The following is a 21,628-nucleotide window of genomic DNA, read 5'->3' on the forward strand; positions in this document are numbered from 1 at the left end:
ATCTCGTCAAGTACTTTTAATTTTTTATTTTTAAATCTTTATGGAAATGACTCCGATCATTATTTTTATTCATTTAGTTGGTTTCTATCCAATTTTTTCTATTCATTTGTCACTTCATATTAGTCATCGTATGAAATATGTCACTTGTTCAAATGCTTCAAATGGCTCTGAGGACTATGCGACTTAACTTCTGAGGTCATCAGTCGCCTAGAACTTAGAACTAATTAAACCTAACTAACCTAAGGACATCACACACATCCATGCCCGAGGCAGGATTCGAACCTGCGACCGTAGCGGTCGCTCGGTTCCAGACTGCAACGCCTAGAACCGCACGGCCACTCCGGCCGGCTATATCATTTGTTCTCATTTTCTTTTCCTTTCAACCATTTTCCACGTCGAATCCTTGTTCATGTGATTTTGATTATTACTATGAAATAATTTCGATTTAATTGCATCCATTTTGTCATCTGTCGTTTTCGTCCAAGTTATTGCATTTGTTATTTCTATTTCTCCTTTTTCTTGAATTTCGTTTTACTTATAATCCCTTCAATCGTTTAAATCATCATCCATATTATTTTGATCATAGTTCAAAATGAATTTATGTTTTAAATGTTTTTATGAGGATTTCCATCCTAAAAGAGGTACATATTGTAAAGAAATATACATTATTGACACCATTGCACTGTCATATTAGTAGATTATTTCATCTTTTGTTTTTCACCGAGAGATCGAATCGTCAAATGTCTGAACATTACGGCAGATGAATAAAAATAATTAGATTAATATGCACAAAGATTCCAAATGGGGAAAGAACGATAGGAAGAAAAAATGAAGTTAAAACGTTTGTTAAAGAGATGCGACAAATGAAAAGAAATAAATTTCATTGAAATCAATTAACTGAATAAAAATAATGAGCAGAACCATTTACATAAAGTTTTAAAAATAGGTACTTCTTATCTAAATGGCGAGATTCGAAGCGACAACATTCTGCATCTGAGGTCAGAAACTTCACCACTAACTATGCAACCGTTTTTACAGCCATAGAGCATCACGCGAAATTCCGAAATTTATTTCGTCGGTTACTCGCAAAAGAGGGCACACAAGGGTGGATCGTTGCAGGGTGCGTTTGATTGGATCTTAACGCACATCGCCGCACACATTGTTTCAAAAAACCGATACCACCGCTGGGGACCTCTCCTAGTAATGTGGTAGCACTTTGTCACAGCCATAAGAAAAAAAATAATAAAAATAAAAACAGGAGAATCATTGTTGCGGGGATGCAGGATGCTGATTGTTACGGGTCGGCGCCTGTGAACGACCATCCCGGAAACAGCGAACCTGGTTGGCGTCGGCTGTTGGCGTGCTGCTGTGGTGGCCATATAAGGAAAGTGGTTGAACGGCGGTGAAGCTGCAGGTAGGTGACAAGGTGTTGGCCGTCCATGACTCGTCACGGAATATGAGGGCTGGAGAATTGATCGTTGTGTAATGTACGACAGGCGTCGGTCTGTGACAGATCTGACGACAGAGTACTATGCCGGCGGAGACACCAGTACTTTGAAGAGCCAAAGAAGCTGGTACACCCGCCTAATATCATGTTTGGTCCCTGCCAGCATGCAAAAGTGCCGCAACACGACGTGCCATGGACTCGGCTAATGTCTGAACTGACACGAAGAATCCTGCAGGGCTGCCCATAAATACGTACAATACAAGGGGGTGCAGATCTTTTTTGAACAGCACGTTGTAAGGCATCCCAGATATGCTCAATAATGAAACTTCCTGGCAGATTAAAACTGTGTGCCCGACCGAGACTCGAACTCGGGACCTTTGCCTTTCACGGACAAGTGCTCTACCAACTGAGCTACCGAAGCACGACTCACGCCCGACTTGGTTCAAATGGCTCTGAGCACTATGGGACTTAACTTCTGAGGTCATCGGTCTCCTAGAACTTAGAACGACTTAAACCTAACTAACCTAAGGACATCACACACATCCATGCCCGAGGCAGGATTCGAACATGCGACCGTAGCGGTCGCGCGGTTCCAGACTGTAGCGCCTAGAACCGTTCGGCCACTCCGGCTGGCTCCGTCGGACTGCTCGATAGACGTGAATGGATGCAGGTGATCAGACAGGATGCTTACGTACGTGTCACCTGCCAGAGTCGTATCTAAACGTATCACGGGTATCATATCACTCCACCAGCTTCAACAGTCCCCTGCTGACTTGTAACCTCCATGGCTTCGTGAGATTATCTCCATAAATTCACACCTCCATCCACTCGATACAATTTGAAACGAGACTCGTCCAACCAGGCAACGTGTTTCCAGTCATCAGCAGTCAGTGTTGGCGGGGCCAGGCGAGGCGGAAAGGTTTGTGTCATGCAGTCATCAAGGGTACACGTCCGCTCTCTTAGCCGAGTGCGCCGGCACCGTAGCTCAGCGTGTTCGGTCCGAGGGCTAGCCGCCGTCTGTAACAAAAAACTGAGTCAATGGGTCAACAAAGAACTTCAACAGGTGTCATGGGACGTCCGCCCCGAATAAATGCAACGAACAAAAAGAAAGCCCCCATACTTCCATCATGTTCCCGCCGTGCCAACACATCCAAAAATTCAGTTCACGATGGAAACCGAAAAAGATGGATGCCTTCCATTTGTGGATGTGTCGATACGGCGCAAACATGATGGGACTTTGGGACATGCAGTGTATCGAAAACCGACCCATACGGATTTATATGTACGTGCAAATAGCTGCCACCATCCTTCGCAGACGATGAGTGTATTCAGAACTCTACTACACAGAGCACACGTCATTGCTGACGAGAGCAGTCTGGAGGACGAACTTCTACGCCTGAGAAGAGTTTTTGAAGCCAACGGGTACTCTCCACAGCAGATATGTAGGGCTCTACAAATGAAATCCAGAGTGGACACAAGCAAAGCGGAAGAAGACATGGGAAGTTTTAAATCCATGGCTTTCCTGCCATACGTGGGTAGTCTTTCGTGAAATATTGGACGGATCCTTAGTAAACACAAAGTGAAAGTGATTTTTTGCCCTCCACCAGAGACTGCAACACTCCTGGGTTCCGTTAAAGATGATTTGTGTTGCGTCGGAAGCCCGGGGTTTATAAGATCCGACGTGAGTGTGGGTGTTCATATTTCGCCCAGACGACACGTACAGTCCAGAATAGATGCACAGAGCACCGCAGTTACACCAGGCTCTTACAACCTAATGAATCTGCTGTGGCAGAGCACTGTATTGACACTGGGCATTCTATGGTGTACGATAGTGTCGAAATTTTAGCTTCCACTTCGGCTTTCTGGGACTCAGTAGTGAAAGAAGCAATTGAAATTCGATTAAATGATAATTAATTGAAACAGATATTGGTGATTACCTCGATGGGGACAGCTGAAAATGTGTGACCCGACTGCGACTCGAACCCGGTATCTCCTGCTTACATGGCAGACGCTGTATCCATCTGAGCCACCGAGGACACAGAGAGGATAGTGCGACTGCAGCGACTTATCCCTTGCATGATTTTCGTGAGACTCACATTCCCAACTGTCCACAGTCTACATTTGGGAATGTGGGTCTCACCGGAAGCGTGCAAGGGATAAGTCCCTGCAGTCACGCTATTCATCTGTGTCCTCGGTGGCTCAGATGGATAGAGCGTCTGCCATGTAAGCAGTAGATACCGGGTTCGAGTCCCAGTCGGGGCACACATTTTCAGCTGTCCCCATCGAGGTATATCACCAATATCTGTCGGCAGCTGAGGGTTTCAATTAATTATCATTTATTCTAGAGAAGCTGCACGGTCATCAATGGTGTCTGTTCTTTCGGAAACTGTTACTATCTTCATATATGAAATTCGGTTGGCGACGAATTTGATTAATAGAGATAGCGGCTTCGGCTTGCAAAAATCATGGAATCCGGCAATTTCTGTAATTAAATCACAAAGACGTCGCGACAGTGCAGCTATCCGTGACACATCGATATCACCGTTTGGATCGACTATGCAGCCATAGATTCAATTTCTATGCGTATGTTACACCTCTTTGCCGCCTATCAACGTCACTGGCGCTTGTGTATCTTTTGCCGTATACATAGTGGCTCGCTGCTAGGGTTTAAAAGGACGGAGCAAGTGCTGAGTGCGCTGGAGAATCGACAGTACGCAGGGGCCGTGCTGCTTGATGTCTCTAGGGCTTTCGACTGTGTATGGCACAAGTTCCTCCTATACAAATTGTTCACACTGGGGGTACCGACTCCACACGCCCGTCTTATCGAGTCCCACCTCAGCGGCTGAACGCTCAATGTCCGTGCAGGAGCGGGCTTATCCGCAGCAAGGCCCATACAGGCGGGAGTACAGCACGGTTCTATTCTCGAACCCCTGCTGTCCTCCCCGTAAACCTTGGACAGAGGCCAACAGTCTCGCTCGCATTATACGCGGACGACACCACGCTGTATACCATAAGTGCGAATACGAACCAAATGCGCCGCCGCCTGCAGATGGCATGTGGTGCTCTAGGCACATGGGCCACAAAGTGGCGCCTTAAACACAATGCCGGCAAAAGTCAGGCAGTCATCATCATGAGGAAAAAGATCCCCATATACCTACAGCCAGTGCGGATAATGGGAGGCCCCATCCCATGGACCCGAACTGCCAAGTAGCTTGGGGTGACCCTTGACAGACGCCTCATGTGGGGGCCACACATAAGGGATATTAGTGGTAAAGCCTATGGAAGATTGAGAACACTTTACCCGATATGGAACCATAAGACAACACCACCCACACGCTGCAGTATTGCGCTGTTTCTCGCCCTTATAAGGCTGGTATGCTGCAGTCGTGTGGGGCAATCCGGTAGACTGCCACATCCGAAGATTGCAGAGTCTCCAGGGTAGAATCTTTAGGATGATCATGAAACTCCCCCGTGACTTCCCAACTAAGGAGCTACAGGAGTACAGACAATTAAGGGTAGATTTAGACAGACGGCTCGACTTTTCTACGAAAAGTCATAGCAGTCTGAAAATAGACTTGTCTCGAATCTCGGGAACAAACCACACAGAAGAGGCACGACGAGATGGCCCGACCTGCTAAGGCAGTGAAAAACTGCCACAGTGATGTATATTAACCACCATAAAATGCTCAACACACAATAGGACCAACACAAACAATAGGACCACCTAAAATACGCATTACATCTACATCTACATACATACTCCGTAATCCACCATACGGTGCGTGGCGAAGGGTACCTCGTACCACAACCAGCATTTTCTCCCCCTGTTCCACTCCCAAACAGAACGAGGGAAAAATGACTGCCTATATGCCTCTGTACGAGCCATAATCTCTCTTATCTTGTGGTCTTTCCGCGAAATATAAGTTGGCGGCAGTAAAATTGTACTGCACTCAGCCTCAAATGCAGGTTCTCTAAATTTCCTCAGTAGCGATTCACGAAAAGAACGCCTCCTTTCCTCTAGAGACTCCCACCCGAGTTCCTGAAGCATTTCCGTAACACTCGCGTGATGATCAAACCTACCAGTAACAAATCTAGCAGCCCGCCTCTGAATTGATTCTATGTCCTCCCTCAATCCGACCTGATAGGGATCCCAAACGCTCGAGCAGTACTCAAGAATAGGTCGTATTAGTGTTTTATAAGCGGTCTCCTTTACAGATGAACCGCATCTTCCCAAAATTCTACCAATGAACCGAAGACGACTATCCGCCGTCCCCACAACTGCCATTACACGCTTGTCCCACTTCATATCGCTCTGCAATGTTACGCCCAAATATTTAATCGACGTGACTGTGTCAAGCGCTACACTACTAATGGAGTATTCAAACATTACAGGGAGGCTTCTTTTTGCTATTCATCTGCATTAATTTACATTTATCTATATTTAGAGTTAGCTGTCATTCTTTACACCAATCACAAATCCTGTCCAAGTCATCTTGTATCCTCCTACAGTCACTCAACGACGACACCTTCCCGTACACCACAGCATCATCAGCAAACAGCCGCACATTGCTATCCACCCTATCCAAAAGATCATTTCTGTAGATAGAAAACAACAGCGGACGTACCACACTTCCCTGGGGCACTCCAGATGATACCCTCACCTCCGATGAACACTCACCATCGAGGACAACGTATTGGGTTCTATTACTTAAGAAGTCTTCGAGCCATCCACGTATTTGGGAACCAATCCCATATGCTCATGCCTTAGCTAGGAGTCTGCAGTGGGGCACCGAGTCAAACGCTATCCGGAAGTCAAGGAATATGGCATCCGTCTGATACCCTTCATCCATGGTTCGCAAGATATCATGTGAAAAAAGGGCGAGTTGCGTTTCGCAGGAGCGATGCTTTCTAAAGCCGTGCTGATGCATGGACAACAACTTCTCTGTCTCAAGGAAATTCATTATATTCGAACTGAGAATATGTTCGAGAATCCTGCAACAAACCGATGTTAAGGATATTGGTCTGTTATTTTGAGGATCCGTCTTTCTACCCTCTTTAATACAGGCGTGCACATTAGGAAGTGCAGGAATAGTTCAAAGCACTTAACTTGCGTAACCTAGAGACAGTCAGGCACTATCCAATTAGGTAAAGAGCGAGCGAGGAGTGTTAGTCACCTTGGTTCACTCTGAAGATGGCTGGACGGTATTGAGCCGAAATATTAGAAGAAGAATCTGAATTTATGCGGCTGCACACCCGAAATTTTATGGAACACGTTATTACTTGCGAAATTTAATGCAGTTGAGCGGAACAACCCATGTGTACACTGCGTTGTCCCACAGGGATTCGTTCTGGGTCCTGTGTACCCCGGCATGTAGGGAACGCAACGCTCAAATCTCCCGTCATCCGAGTTACGACCCGTCTTGTAAACGCGTGTGCAGTAGAAAAAGAGGAGGTTCCGAGGCTGTGGCAGAAACGACAGCGGCAACACAACAGGGAGGCTGGAGAAATAATGCCGGCTCCTGGGGGAGCTCTGGAGGATTACTGGCAGATGAGTCTCTCCAGAGAGAAGTCGAGTGAAGGGAAGCGGCCATTGTGCGGGCTGCAGACAGACGGCATGAGGAAGGCTATTGTGTCACCAGCGTATTGTACACTCATAGAGCTCCGCTGCCTTTATAGAGTTGTCCGACATACACCACGTTCGGTCGAGCAGCAGCTAACACAGTTCATTTAATCTATATTCATATTAATAAGAAAACTGTAAAATCCGTTTGTCTGTTTCAACAAGCTAATAACGATGTTTCGTGAGGTTCTCACAGGTAACTTGAGCGTAGTTTGAGGCAATGCAAATTCTTTATTTCTTCAGTATCGGATCACAAAAAAATATGGATATCGTAATTTAGAGTTTTGTCTAAAACCGTTGTGTCTATGTGTTTGAACACGCTAATCTTCAAAAGTGCTAAAAAAAATTTCATGGAGTTCTCATAGATGATTTGAGTATGGCTAGGGCAATAACGAGGGTTATCCGGAAACTAAGGTTACAAGGCCTGTAACTTGAGCGTACAATGCCCGTGGGGGAAGTTGGTACCACTGCCGTGTAGCGGGAAGCCAGCGGAAGGAACTAGCATTCCCAACAATCAGTGGCTCGTCGCTTAGTGTTGTGGTGACTGTTAGAAATAGACATGGGCAAACTGAAACACGTAACTGTTTCGAAACAAATGAAACAGTACAATGTAATGTTTCGATACGCTGTTTCGAAACGGTGAAACAGTTTGTGTTTTATAATTTAGTAAACCTACACATTTTATCATCTTGAATGTCTACTGTATAAGTATGTCCATATAAACACAAATGAGGCGCGAGAGCGCTAATCATATCGCAGAAAGTATGAAACTATCACTTAGGCGTTTTGGCAGTTCCGTATTTCACGCAGCAAATGCGCTGCTTTCGTGTCGTGTCACTTTCATACTTTGCAATTGGCTGAGGACAGCCATAGCTGAAGACAGAAGAACCACCACGAACGGAACTCGAGGTGGGAGCAAACTGCAGAAACAACGGATATGCTTCTGGGATTCCCACATTCCGTTAGTATGGGTAATACACTCCTGGAAATGGAAAAAAGAACACATTGACACCGGTGTGTCAGACCCACCATACTTGCTCCGGACACTGCGAGAGGGCGGTACAAGCAATGATCACACGCACGGCACAGCGGACACACCAGGAACCCCGGTGTCGGCTGTCGAATGGCGCTAGCTGCACAGCATTTGTGCACCGCCGCCGTCAGTGTCAGCCAGTTTGCTGTGGCATACGGAGCTCCATCGCAGTCTCTAACACTGGTAGCATGCCGCGACAGCGTGGACGTGAACCGTATGTGCAGTTGACGGACTTTGTCGCATGCGGGAGGCCGGGTGGACGTACCGCCGAATTGCTCAACACGTAGGGCGTGAGGTCTCCACAGTACATCGATGTTGTCGCCAGTGGTCGGCGGAAGGTGCACGTGCCCGTCGACCTGGGACCGGACCGCAGCGACGCACGGATGCACGCCAAGACCGTAGGATCCTACGCAGTGCCGTAGGGGACCGCACCGCCACTTCCCAGCAAATTAGGGACACTGTTGCTCCTGGGGTATCGGCGAGGACCATTCGCAACCGTCTCCATGAAGCTGGCCTACGGTCCCGCACACCGTTAGGCCGTCTTCCGCTCACGCCCCAACATCGTGCAGCCCGCCTCCAGTGGTGTCGCGACAGGCGTGAATGGAGGGACGAATGGAGACGTGTCGTCTTCAGCGATGAGAGTCGCTTCTGCCTTGGTGCCAATGATGGTCGTATGCGTGTTTGGCGCCGTGCAGGTGAGCACCACAATCAGGACTGCATACGACCGAGGCACACAGGGCCAACACCCGGCATCATGGTGTGGGGAGCGATCTCTTACACTGGCCATACACCACTGGTGATCGTCGAGGGAACACTGAATAGTGCACGGTACATCCAAACCGTCATCGAACCCATCGTTCCACCATTCCTAGACCGGCAAGGGAACTTGCTGTTCCAACAGGACAATGCACGTCCGCATGTATCCCGTGCCACCCAACGTGCTCTAGAAGGTGTAAGTCAACTACCCTGGCCAGCAAGATCTCCGGATCTGTCCCCCATTGAGCATGTTTGGGACTGGATGAAGCGTCGTCTCACGCGGTCTGCACGTCCAGCACGAACGCTGGTCCAGCTGAGGCGCCAGGTGGAAATGGCATGGCAAGCCGTTCCACAGGACTACATCCAGCATCTCTACGATCGTCTCCATGGGAGAATAGCAGCCTGCATTGCTGCGAAAGGTGGATATACACTGTACTTTTGCCGACATTGTGCATGCTCTGTTGCCTGTGTGTATGTGCCTGTGGTTCTGTCAGTGTGATCATGTGATGTATCTGACCCCAGGAATGTGTCAATAAAGTTTCCTCTTCCTGGGACAATGAATTCACGGTGTTCTTATTTCAATTTCCAGGAGTGTATATCCATCCTGTTAATTTCCATGCACACAAAGGGAATCATTGTGGATAATAGGCACAGTGACTATAGACTCACAAATAATGCCAAATAACTCGAATAAACAACAAAATATAATAGAAAAAAATTTGTCTTTCAAGGTGTTTCGAACCAATGCACCATGCTTCCCATCCCTTCCTGTTCACCATTACACTATCAGTGATATGTCAAACAGATTGCTTGCAATTATACCTACATCAAATTTGTATATATGCACCATGCTTCCCATCCCTTCCTGTTCACCATTACACTATCAGTGATATGTCAAACAGATTGCTTGCAATTATACCTACATCAAATTTGTATATATGTCTAATAACCGTCACTCTACGCCTTTTTTTTTGTTCAAAATGTTGTATGTAGGCTTACTTGCGTTTCTTAATATGATTACTGTACATGAACAGAGAAGTGTATGTTATAAAAAAAGTGCAATTTAACTGAATGATTTTCACATTTTATTATTTTGAATGTCAATAGTATGCGTTGTTTTATTGTTTGGTTAGTGTTTATAAAGCAGATGTTACGTCATTTCGGAATAGGACAGTCAGCTAGAAACGAAGCTTTATTTTCGGACATCTTAAGCTTCATGCTATTGGTAGTCAAAACGATTTCGACACTCTTGAAAGTGTTTCATGAAGTGGTATGTTGTGTTTCAGTACCTGTGCCGAGCCCGAACCTCGTCCGACACAGAGTGGAATGAAACATCACTGTTTCGATACAATTAGTCCGTTCCAAGCACAGGTGGGCTGAAACAGCCTTATTTTGAAACAACGATATAGTTTCTGTGTCTGACTCGAGATCGAATCTGGTCCGGTTAGCCGAGACGGGGGCGGAATGAAACACTACTGTTTCGAAACAGTGAACCACAGCCGTTCCGAAACACTGAAACAGTTCCACGTATCGATACACTGTATCGAGACATAGAAACAGAGGCCAAGTCTAGTTAGAAATGAGCGTTCGCCGCCTTGTGCGAAGTACGCGCTGTCACCCGCTACCTAAATTCATCGGAAAATTTGTGAAGGTTTTTTTAAATTACCGCTACCAGTCACAAACTTTGTCAACTGTTGTATTACTTATTTATTTAGCGACATGTTTCGAGGGTTAAACCTCATCTTCAGGCTAAATGGCATTTCCAGGCTACTGCTATATTAGTGACAATTTTTGAACAGTGACCAAGAGAGCCACGGAAATGGATACACCGCAACACATCACAGCGAGACTGCCACGCCAGAAGAGCATGACCTTACTGTAAAGTTGTTTTTGTAATGCCATCTAGCCTGAAGATGAGGTTTAACCCTGAAAACATGTCGCTAAATAAATAAGTAATACACTGCTGGCCATTAAAAATGCTACACCACGAAGATGACGTGCTACAGACTCGAAATTTAACCGACAGGAAGAAGATGCTGTGATATGCAAATCATTAGCTTTTCAGAGCATTCAGAAAAGGTCGGCACCGGAGGCGACACATAAAACGTGCTGACATGAGGAACGTTTCCAACCCATTTCTCATACACAAATAGCAGTTCACCGGCGTTGTCTGGTGAAACGTTGTGATACGCCGTGTAAGGAGGAGAAATGCGTACCATCCCGTTTCCGACTTTGATAAAGGTCGTATTGTAGCCTATCGCGATTGCGGTTTATCGTATCGCGACATTGCTGCTCGCGTTGGTCGAGATCGAATGACTGTTAGCAGAACATGGAATCGGTGGGTTCAGGAGGGTAATACGCAACGCCGTGCTGGATACCAGCGGCTTCGTATTACTAGCTGTCGAGATGACAGGCATCGTATCCGCATGGCTGTAACGGATCGTGCAGCCATGTCTCGATCCCTGAGTCAACAGATGGGAACGTTTGCAAGACAACAACCATCTGCACGGACAGGTCGACGACGGTTGCAGTAGCATGGACTATCAGCTCGGAGACCGTGGCTGCGGTTACCCTTGACGCTGCATCACAGACGGGAGCGCCTGCGATGGTGTACTCAACGACGAACCTGGGTGCACAAATGGCAAAACGTCATTTTTTCGGACGAATCCAGGTTCTGTTTACAGCGTCATGATGGTCGCATCCGTGTTTGGCGTCATCGCGGTGAATGCACGTTGGAAGCGTATATTCGTCATCGCCATACTGGCGTATCACCCGGCATGATGGTATGGGGTGCCATTGGTTACACGTCTCGGTCACCTCTTGCTTGCATTGACGGCACTTTGAACAGTGGACGTTACATTTCAAATGTGTTACGACCCGTGGCTCTACCCTTCATTAGATCCCTGCGAAACCCTACATTTCAGCAGGATAATGCACGACCGCGTGTTGCAGGTCATGTACGGGCCTTTCTGGATACAGAAAATGTTCGACAGCTGCCCTGGCCAGCACATTCTCCAGATCTGTCACCAATTCAAAAGGTCCGGTCAACGGTGGCCGAGTAACTGGCTCGTCACAATACACCAGTCACTGCTCTTGATGAACTGTCGTATCGTGTTGAAGCTGCATAGGCTTGTACCTGTACACACCACCCAAGCTCTGTTTGACTCAATGCCCAGCCGCATCAAGGCCGTTAATACGGCCAGAGGTGGTTGTTCTGCGTACTGATTTCTCAGGATCTATGCACGCAAATTGCGTGAAAGTGTAATCACATGTCAGCTGTAGTAAAATATATTCGTCCAATGAATACCCGTTTATCATCTGCATTTCTTCTTTGTGTAGCAATTTTAATGGCCAGTAGTGTACAATGGTTGACAAAGTTTGTGAGTGGTAGCGGTAATTCAGAAAAACCTTCACATATTTCTTGAGACAGTCACGATCGAAAAATAGTCAAACTGGCTTCAAATTCATCGGGAAATTTTTTCATCTTATGCAGAGGACGTGATGTCAAGGGAGAATGTGACGAAATTTCGATTTTGGAAGGCCGGAAATTCACGATCGAGACAGAAGCGGAAGGCTGTCTATTGTGAGTGATAAAAGTCTTCTCTCCGATCGCCGTTCGACAGTTGACGACCTGCATGCAGTTAGTGCAAACATTACACGAACTGTTGCTCATCAAATCGCAACTGATCGACTAAATTATTGTTAGCTGATTGCGCGATGGGTGCCCAAGATGCTTGTCGAAGCGTCCTAAATGAACAGAGTCAGTGCCGCTCGCGAATTTCTTGACCGTTTCGAGACTGAAGGCGAGACTTTCATCAACTCAATAGTGACAGGGGATGAAACTCGGGCTTATCACCATACTCCAGAGAGCAAACGACTATCAAGACAGTGGCACCATACTTATTCTCCTTCGATCAAAAAATTCAAAACTCAGCAAACAGTGGGGAAAATCATGGTGTCAGTGTTTCGGGACCGAAAAGGGCTTCTGCTCGTTATTTTTTTGTTTTTTTGTTTTTGGTAAGAGGTGAAACAATAAGTAACACTAGATATTGTCAGACCGTGAAGAGGCTTCACAGAGCCATACAAAACAAACGTCGCCGGGTGCTGACAATGGGGTTTGTCTCCTGCATGACAACGTTCGTCCGTACACCGCTCATGCAACACAAGAGTTGTTGACCTCGTTTCGTTGGGATGTTTTAAAGCACCCCTCACAGCCTCGATCACACACCTAGTGACTATCATCTGCGCACTAAATTGAAGGAACACCTACGCCGAAACATTTTTCCGACGACAACGAGGTGAAAATCGACTGAAAAAGGCGATGGGAGACGTCTATGACTCAGGAATCAGAAAACTCGTCCCACAGGTTGAGATAAATGCTGATTACGTGGAAAAACAATGCATGACCTATACTACAATGCATGTAAATTATTACAATGCATGTAAATTCTGTTAAAATAAATTCACTTTTTGTACTTCAAAAAATTCTTGTAACCTTACTTTCCGGATTCGCCTATTAGGTTTCACTTCATCAAAATTGGAACACAGAAGAGAAGATACAGTAATTTAAATCGTCTGCTCGGTTTAGCTTTTCGGATGTTTAATCATCACAGAGTAGTACACCAAAAACCAAGAGGTGGTGCTGTTAGTTTCGTACACCAAATAACCAGTAGACGGTGTTGTTAGTTTTTTTATATGAGTGACAGACGTACTTTAGGTAGTTCACATCAGTGATAGGATTAAGCGCCACAATCTCACCTCAGCGATTTTATTTGGCTGGAATGTATGGCTTCACTGATTTCGCTTTGTGTATTAAATACTTAACGACGTTGCTATTCTTGAAACTTCCTGGCAGATTAAAACTGTGTGCCGGACCGAGACACGAGCTCAGGACCTTTGCCTTTCGCGGGCAAGTGCTCTACCATCTGAGCTACCGAAGCACGACTCACGCCCGGTACTCACAGCTTTACTTCTGCCAGTACCTCGTCTCCTACATTCCAAACTTTACAGAAGCTCTCCTGCGAAATCTTGCAGAACTAGCGCTCCTGTGGCTAAGCCATGTCTCCGCTATATCCTTTGTTTCAGGAGTGTTAGTTCTGCAAAGTTCGCAGGAGAGCTTCCGTAAAGTTTGGAAGGTACGAGACGAGGTACTGGCAGAAGTAAAGCTGTGAGTACCGGGCGTGATTCGTGCTTCGGTAGCTCAGTTGGTAGAGCACTTGCCCGCGAAAGGCAAAGGTCCCGAGTTCGAGTATCGATCCGGCACACAGTTTTAATCTGCCAGGAAGTTTCATATCAGCGCACACTCCGCTGCAGAGTGAAAATCTCATTCTGGAAACATCCCCCAGGCTGTGGCTAAGCCATGTCTCCGCTATATCCTTTGTTTCAGGAGTGTCAGTTCTGCAAGGTTCGCAGGAGAGCTTCCGTAAAGTTTGGAAGGTACGAGACGAGGTACTGGCAGAAGTAAAGCTGTGAGGACGGGGCGTGATTCGTGCTTGTGTAGCTCAGTTGGTAGAGCACTTACCCGCGAAAGGCAAAGGTCCCGAGTTCGAGTATCGGTCCGGCATACAGTTTTAATCTGCCAGGAAGTTTCATATCAGCACACACTCCGATGCAGAGTGAAAATATCATACTGTTGCTATGCTTCTTTGAATAGGTTTTATTTCTATTTTACTTCTGTTCTAGGAGCGTTTTTTACCTTTGAGACAGACGAATTTTCGGAATTAACTACTGCAATCTTATCTTTACGAATACAAGCGAACGTTCAATTTACTTGGCTAGGATGTATGGATTTACTGATTTCAATTCGCCTGTTAAAAACATAAAGACATCGCTTAGCTTCTTTCGCTAGGTTCTATTCAGCCTAACGCGCCAAAGAATCTGGTATAGGCATTCGTATTCCAATACAGAGTTATTATGGTGTATGCGTACGTGGAGACAGTGTTTGCACAGCAATCGCCGACATAACGGCGCAGAATAAGGTGAACCAGCCCGCGTTAGCCGAGGCAGATGGAAAACCGCATTAAAAACCATACACAAGCTAGCAGGCACACCGGGCCTCAACACTAATCCACCGTGGGAATCGTTCTGGGGACCGGCACACGTTCCCTTTCGGGAAGCAGTGTGTTAGACCGCACGGCTAGCCGGCCTGGCTAGTTGAGAACTAGATGTGGTAGGCAATGCGCCCTGGACTCGAGCGGGTTGCTCTGCTCCCATCCAAGCCAGGCTGTGCCCAACCCAAGCAGGATGAAGGAGTCCTGCTTGCCTGCCCATCTTCCTTGTGTGCTGCACTCTGTAGCAGTTTATTCTGCACGCTTTCGTCGCGCTGTGTTAGGAGTAGGGTTCGGGTCCGGACGTTGATGAAAAGTTCTGTCTCTCTCTCCTTTTTTTTTTTTTTACCCCAGGCTCAGTGAAATGTACATTGAAGCGACAAAGAAACTGGTATAGGTATGTGTATTCAAATACACAGATATGTCAACAGGCAGATTACGACCCTGCGGCCGGCAACCACTCTGTAAGAGCACAAGTGTCTGGCGCAGTTGTTAGATCGGTTACTGCAGCTACAATGGCAGGTTATCAAGATTTAAGTGAGTTTCAACGTGGTGCTACAGTCGGCGCACGAGCGATGGGACACAGCATCTCCGAGGTAGCGATGAAGCGGCGATTTTCCCGTACGACCATTTCATCAGCGTATTGTAAATAGCAGGAATCTGGTAAAATATCAAATCTCCGATATGGCTGCGGCTGGAAGAAAATACTGCAAGAACGGCACCAACGACGACTGAAGAGAATCGTTCGATTTGACAGAAGGGCAACCATTCTGCAAACTGCTGCAGATTTCAATGCTGGGCCATTAACAAGTGTCAGCTTGAGAAGCATTCAACGAAACATCGTCGATATGGGCTTTCGGAGCCGAAGGCCCATTGTGTAGCCTTGATGACTTCATGACACAAAGCTTTACGTCTCGCCTGGACCGGTCAACACCGACATTGGATTGTTGATGACTGGAAACATGTTGCCTGGTCAGCCGAGTATCGTTTCTAATCGTACCTAGCGGATGGACATGTACGGGTATGGAGACAACCTTCAGAATCCACGGACGCTGCATGTCAGCAGGGGACTGTTCAAGCTGGTGGAGGCTCTGCAATGCTGTGGGACGTGTGAGGTTGGAGTGAAATGGAACTCCTGCAACTTCTAGATACGACTCAGACACGTGACACATACATAAGCATCCCGTCTGATCACTTGCATCCATTCATGTCCATTGTGTATTCCGACGGACCTGGGCAATTCCAACAGGACAGTGCGACACCCCACGACTCCAGAATTGCTACAGAGTGGCTCCAACAACACTCTTTTGAGTTTAAACACTTCTGCTGGTCACCAAACTCCCCCGACATGAACATTATTTTGCATATCTGGGATGCCTGGGAATGTGCTGTTTAGAATGTATCTTCACTCCTTCGTTCTCTTACGGATTTGTGGAGAGCGCTGCAGAATTCATGGTGACAAATCGCTACAGCACTACTTCAGACATTAGTCGAGTCCATGCCACGTCGTGTTGCGGCACTTCTGTGTGCTCGCGGGGGCGCTATACGATATTAAGCAGATATAACGGTTTTCTTGGTTTTCCAGTGTACAGGACTTCCCACCTAGAATAACTCCGAAAGTATGATAGTAACTGAAAAGTTTGTGGGACAAATGTTGCATGGGACAACTGGGGCCATAATATTATGTTGGTCTTTTGTTGCTAGGTGGAATCACATCAGAGATATGAAGGTCAACTTTGTTTTTTTTAAATGGGATGGTATAGTTTGGTACTTATTTTCTGATAGAGGCTATCAAGACGAATCCAATGTGTGTAACGGTAAGGCCTTTGAAGCTCAACGAAGGTCGCAAACGTGGTATGGATGTCCATTTACAGAAGGTGTTCGAAGTGATGACCATTGGTATCAATGCAGTGCTGCAATCTTCTTATCATGGACTGAGTGGTGCTCTTTATCAATTCGGCACTTATCGAAACACATGCTCTGACAGTTATCTCTCGTATATCGTGCAAATAGTAAATATTCACCGTATATCCACCTAACGCGCCACTGACATAGAAACACCATTCGACAGTTTCACTATACAACACTAATAGGAACGGCAAGACTAGTATCGTCGCATCAAGCGAATGTGAATGATGTACTCCTTGGAAGAAGAAGTCGATATGCTTCTCATTTCTGGAGATTTCCAACCAAAGTCAGTCAGAGCTAGAGACTTATACGCTGAAAGATATCCTCAACTTACTCACCCTACACGTCGTACATTTTAAATGTGTGTATGATTAATTGTGAACAACTGGATCTTTAACGCAGGGGAAGCATATCCGGCAAAGGAAAATTACTAACGAGGGAACGGAAATTGATACCCTTGCCACTGTGGTTCCAAATCTTTGTGTTAGTTCGTGTTAGTTCGCGTCAAATGGAAAGGCAATCTGGCATGAGACAGAGTAGTGTTGTTCGTGTTCACATCGCCATAAATATCATTGTTACCATATCAGTCTCGACCAAGAAATAACTTGTACAGGTTGTATGCGTCACATTGAATTCTGGCGATGGACTCAACTTCAGATTCGAGGGATGAGACATTTATTATCATCATCATCATCATCATCATCATTTAAGACTGATTATGCCTTTCAGCGTTCATTCTGGAGCATAGCCCCCCTTATACAGTTACTCCATGATCCCCTATTCAGTGCTAACATTGGTGCCTCTTCTGATGTTAAACCTATTACTTCAAAATCATTCTTAACCGAATCCAGGTACCTTCTCCTCGGTCTGCCCCGACTCCTCCTACCCTCTACTGCTGAATCCATGAGCCTCTTGGGTAACCTTGCTTCTCTCATGCGTGTAACATGACCCCACCATCTAAGCCTGTTTGCCCTGACTGCTACATCTATAGAGTTCATACCCAGTTTTTCTTTGATTTCCTCATTGTGGACACCCTGCTGCCATTGTTCCCATCTACTAGTACCTGCAATCATCCTCGCTGCTTTCATATCCGTAACCTCAACCTTGTTGATAAGGTAACCTGAATCCACCCACCTTTCGCTCCCGTACAACAAAGTCGGTCGAAAGATTGAACGGTGCACAGATAACTTAGTCTTGGTACTGACTTCCTTCTTGCAGAAGAGAGTAGATCGTAGCTGAGCGCTCACTGCATTAGCTTTGCTACACCTCGCTTCCAGTTCTTTCACTATGTTGCCATCCTGTGAGAATATGCATCCTAAGTACTTGAAACCGTCCACCTGTTCTAACTTTGTTCCTCCTATTTGGCACTCAATCCGTTTATATTTCTTTCCCACTGACATTACTTTCGTTTTGTAGATGCTAATCTTCATACCATAGTCCTTACATTTCTGATCTAGCTCTGAAATATTACTTTGCAAACTTTCAATCGAATCTGCCATCACAACTAAGTCATCCGCATATGCAAGACTGCTTATTTTGTGTTCACATATCTTAATCTCACCCAGCCAGTCTATTGTTTTCAACATATGATCCATAAATAATATGAACAACAGTGGAGACAGGTTGCAGCCTTGTCTTACCCCTGCAACTACTCTGAACCATGAACTCAATTTACCGTCAACTCTAACTGCTGCCTGACTATCCATGTAAAGACCTTTAATTGCTTGCAAAAGTTTGCCTCCTATTCCATAATCTTGTAGAACAGACAATAACTTCCTCCTAGGGACCCGGTCATATGCCTTTTCTAGATCTATAAAGCATAGATACAATTCCCTGTTCCACTCATAACACTTCTCCATTATTTGCCGTAAGCTAAAGATCTGGTCCTGACAACCTCTAAGAGGCCTAAACCCACACTGATTTTCATCCAACTGGTCCTCAACTAATACTCGCACTTTCCTTTCAACAATACCTGAGAAGATTTTACCCACAACACTGATTAAGGAGATACCTCTGTAGTTGTTACAATCTTTTCTGTTTCCATGTTTAAAGATTGGTGTGATTACTGCTTTTGTCCAGTCTGATGGAACCTGTCCCGACTCCCAAGCCATTTCAATTATCCTGTGTAGCCATTTAAGACCTGACATTCCACTGTATTTGATGAGCTCCGATTTAATTTCATCCACCCCAGCCGCTTTGTTGCACTGCAATCTATTGACCATTTTTTCCACTTCCTCAAATGTGATCCTATTTCCATCATCATTCCTATCCCATTCTACCTCGAAATCTGAAACATTACTGATCGCATTTTCACCTACATTGAGCAACTCTTCAAAATACTCCCTCCATCTGCCCAAGGCATTCACCAGCAGTTTTCCTGACCTGTCCAAAATACTTGTCATTTCCTTCTTACCTCCCTTTCGAAGACTGCTAATTACACTCCAGAATGGTTTTCCAGCAGCTTGACCCATAGTCTCCAACCTGTTTCCAAAGTCTTCCCACGATTTCTTCTTCGATTCTGCAATTTATTAATTTGATTTTATTTACTGACGAGACATTCACAAACCATGGAAAAGTTAATTTGCATTACATGCATTACTGGGCTGTGGCAAGTTGCACACCGAAAAACTGTGGTCGGTGAATGTATGGTGTAGGGTTTGGAGGACAAAATTATAGGCCCGTATTTCATCGAAGGAAATAATAATGGTAGGAAGTGCCTTACTGTTACACGTCATTGGTTTCGCCTCGATAGCCGCTAACAGAAAATAAGTACCAAACTATAGTATCTCATTTGAAGCTACTCCATCTAGCAACAAAAAACTAACGTCATATTATGGCCCCCGTCGTCCGATGCAACTTTTATCCGACAAAGCTTTCAGCTCCTATGATACTTTCGGAGTTATTCTTGGTGGCAGTAGTTAGTGACTCACCCCGTATATCGACTTAAATCAATATCTTCCCCCTCGTTGCGTTCTCTGCTGCTGTGTTTTATCCACTCTGCATATGGCTGGCTCTCATGTGAGTCTGTGCATGTACTGAAGTTCAGCAGAGTGGTAGCGTGTTTGCCTACCATGCAGCGGATCCGGGTTCGATTTCCGGCCAGGTTGGGGATTTTCTCCGCTCGTGGACTGGGTGTTGTCTTGTCCTCATCAGCATTTCATCATCAGCGACTGAAATGTGACTTGAGACTCGGCGGCCAAACTTCCCTGTATCCCTCCGGCCATCAATACTATAAGATCCTGTCATTTCATTACTGAAGCTACAATTCATGTGGCATTTCCTTGCCTTGGTGCTACCGCTGCCACGTAACTATTACATAGTTGGGATGTTTTGGTCACTGTTATGTCTGTCGGTTTCACTGTTTTTTCAGCCACCTGCTATCGTTCTGACGTTTTCGGAACACATACCAATCTGTTGTTGCTTGAATATGGGTCATGCAGGCGTGCTACGTCTATTCTTGCTTCACCCATTGCTTTTGGATGTTCATTAATGACTAGTGTCCTCATATATTAAGTTGAAGTATCTTCAATTGTTTCCTGTTTTGACAATTACTCATACTCGATTTCTGCTGTAAGTCTGTCGTGCAGCTGTCTGTAGGTGGGACAGTCCGGTCCTCCACCTATTTAACAAGTTCTGTTTCTTTGTTTACACGGTATGCGGTCCCCAGGGGGATCTCTCGATGTGCAGTTTGCTTGTTTATGTCGTTCAAAAATGGCTCTGAGCACTATAGGACTTAACTACTGAGGTCATCAGTCCCCTAGAACTTAGAACTACTTAAACCTAACTAACCTAAGGACATCACACACATCCATGCCCGAGGCAGGATTCGAACCTGCGACCGTAGCGGTCACGTGGTTCCAAACTGACGCGCTTAGAACCCACGGCCACACCGGCCGGTTGTTTATGTCGTGTTTCTTCACACTTGGCACAGGTTATCATGTCTCTCGGCGGTATATAGGCGGATGTCCCAGCCCACAGTATTTGAAGCAGTTGGTTTTTCGCAATAATCCTCTATGCTCAGTGCAAGGAGGTTGTTAAAAATTCTATCTTAGTTGAAAAATGGCTCTGAGCACTAGGGGACTTAACATCTATGGTCATCAGTCACCTAGAACTTAGAACTACTTAAACCTAATTAAGCTAAGGACATCACACAACACACAGTCATCACGAGGCAGAGAAAATCCCTGACCCCGCCGGGAATCGATCCCGGGAACCCGGGCGCGGGAAGCGAGAACGCTGCCGCACGACCACGAGCTGCGGACATATCTTAGTTCACTAGCATTGTGTGAACCCTCGGTGTTACATATAGAACTATATTTGCTGTGCTTCGTTCTTTGGGGCCTGTTTTCAGCTTCATATTGACCTCTTCCTCAAATTCTTCTCTTGCTGGGTTGTCTTCACGGTTTAGTTTGTAGAACTGTGACATGAATTCGTCCTCCGTTACTCTTGTTTAGACCTTATACGTGACTATGAGTGGTCTGTGCTTCTTTGTCTCTTCACATTTAATATTCTGGCTAGAAATTTTTGTGTGTCCATCCTTACAGTAACTACAGTCGGTGTAGTTCTAAGCGCTCTGGTTACGGTTTCTCGTCTTTCGTGTCTTGTTTATCGTTAGTTCTTATGAATATAGTCGTAGCCTGTTTTTATTTGGTCTTTTGTAATTTTTTTTTAGCTCCCAGCTGCTGCGACGGATGCGAAGGACTGGGCAAAAATCCTGTTTCCATTGTTCCGAAAGTGGTTATTTTCATCCAGTGCATTTCGCAGTTTGTCTTCCAAATTTTGAATTTTCTCTTTAGTATTTAGTACATTTTGAAGAT

General features: G+C 45.7%; 1 protein-coding gene and 1 non-coding gene across 2 annotated transcripts in view; one reads left to right on the forward strand and one right to left on the reverse strand.

Annotated features, from left to right (window-relative positions):
• Positions 1-21,628, forward strand: part of LOC126108294 (adenylate cyclase type 5-like) — a 693,279-nt gene that overhangs the window by 374,994 nt on the left and 296,657 nt on the right. The window lies entirely within an intron of this gene.
• On the reverse strand, positions 1,795-1,869 carry Trnas-uga (transfer RNA serine (anticodon UGA)). Its single transcript has one exon. It is a non-coding gene; the product is annotated as a tRNA-Ser (tRNA).

The sequence above is a fragment of the Schistocerca cancellata genome, chromosome 11, assembly GCF_023864275.1.
Source record: "Schistocerca cancellata isolate TAMUIC-IGC-003103 chromosome 11, iqSchCanc2.1, whole genome shotgun sequence".
Classification (NCBI taxonomy): domain Eukaryota; kingdom Metazoa; phylum Arthropoda; class Insecta; order Orthoptera; family Acrididae; genus Schistocerca; species Schistocerca cancellata.